Source organism: Mustelus asterias, chromosome 31 (genome assembly GCF_964213995.1).
Source record: "Mustelus asterias chromosome 31, sMusAst1.hap1.1, whole genome shotgun sequence".
In the NCBI taxonomy this organism is placed as follows: domain Eukaryota; kingdom Metazoa; phylum Chordata; class Chondrichthyes; order Carcharhiniformes; family Triakidae; genus Mustelus; species Mustelus asterias.
The window spans coordinates 4769560-4771496 of NC_135831.1; positions in this window are offsets into that span (position 1 = coordinate 4769560).

Here is a 1937-nt window from a genome sequence, read left to right on the forward strand (position 1 = left end):
CACCCATGTTGTGGCACTGGAAGAGGTTACAGAGGAGACCACGGAGAGGAATTTGAAAATAAGAATGAGAGCTTTAACATCAAGGATGCTTGACCGCGTAGATCAGCAAGAACCACAGCAGCGATGGGCGAGACTGGGGCGACAGAGGGTGGGGAATATGAGAGAGCAGCCAGGAATGCATTGGAATCGTGAAATCCGAGGAAGCAAAGACCGGAGGGGACTTTCCACAGCCGATGATTTGGAAACGTATTGACGTAATGCATTTCCCTGGGAATGAATGTTGTCAAAGATTTGCCTGGAAAACTTTGCCTGTGGAGGAAAAAATGAAAATGAGTAAGGTCAGATGGCTGATGGCATTCCCGCCCTTTTAACGCTGTGTTAATCCCCTGTCCTGCCTTTAATCTCGATGTGGAGATGCCGGCGTTGGACTGGGGTGAACACAGTCAGAGTTTTAACAACACCAGGTTAAAGTCCAACAGGTTTATTTGGTAGCAAATACCATTAGCTTTCGGAGCGCTGCTCCTTCGTCAGATGGAGTGGAAATGTGCTCTCAAACAGGGCACAGAGACACAAAAATCAAGTTACAGAATACTGATTAGAATGCGAATCCCTACAACCAGCCAGGTCTTAAAGGTACAGACAATGTGGGTGGAGGGAGCATTAAGCACAGGTTAAAGAGATGTGTATTGTCTCCAGACAATTGTCTCCAGGAGTATTGTGGGGAAGGCAGATGAGCTGAAGGCGTGGATAGACACATGGAAATATGACATTATAGCCATTAGTGAAACTTGGCTACAGGAGGGGCAGGACTGGCAGCTCAATGTTCCAGGGTTCCAATGTTTCAGGCGGGATAGAGGCAGAGGGATAAAAGGTGGGGGGGGTGGCATTGTTGGTCAGGGAAAATGTTACAGCGGTACTCAGGCAGGATAGATTAGGGAGCTTGTCTACAGAGGCCCTATGGGTGGAGCTGAGAAACAGGAAAGGTATGACCACATTAATGGGGTATTATAGACCACCCAATAGTCAGCGAGAATTGGAGGAGCAAATCAGCGGAGAGATAGCTGACAACTGCAAGAAACACAAAGTTGTGATAGTAGGGGATTTTAATTTTCCATATATAGATTGGGACTCGCATACTGTTAAAGGTTTAGACTGGGTAGAGTTTGTAAAATATGTTCAGGAGAATTTTCTACATCAGTATATAGAAGTGCCAACTAGAGAGGATGCGATATTGGATCTCCTATTGGGAAATGAGTTAGGGCAGGTGATGGATGTGAGTGCGAGGGAACACTTTGGATCCAGTGATCATAATGCCATTAGTTTCAACCTGATCATGGATAAGGATAGATCTGGTCCTCGGGTTGAAGTTCTGAACTGGAAAAAGGCCAAATTTGATGAAATGAGAAGGGATCTGGGAAGTGTGGATTGGCACAGGCTGTTCTCTGGTCAGGATGTAAATGGAAAGTGGGAGGCCTTCAAAGGAGAAATTTTGAGAGTGCAGAGTTTGTATGTTCCTGTCAGGATTAAAGGCAAAGTAAATAGGAATAAGGAACCTTGGTTCTCGAGGGAGATTGTAACACTGATTAAGAGGAAGAGAGAGTTGTATGAAATGTACAGGCAGCAAGGAACAGATCAGATGCTCGAGGAGTATAAAAAGTGCAAAAAGCTACTTAAGAGGGAAATCAGGAGGGCTAAAAGAAGACATGAGGTTGCTTTGGCAGACAGAGTGAAGGAAAATCCAAAGAGCTTCTATAGGTATGTTAGGAGCAAAAGGATAGTGAGGGATAAAATTGGTCCTCTTGAAGACCAGAGTGGTAGACTGTGTATGGAACCAAAAGAGATGGGGGAGATACTAAATGGGTTTTTTGCATCCGTATTTACTGAGGAAACGGGCATGGAGTCTACGGAAATAGGGCAAACAGGTAGGGAGGTCATGG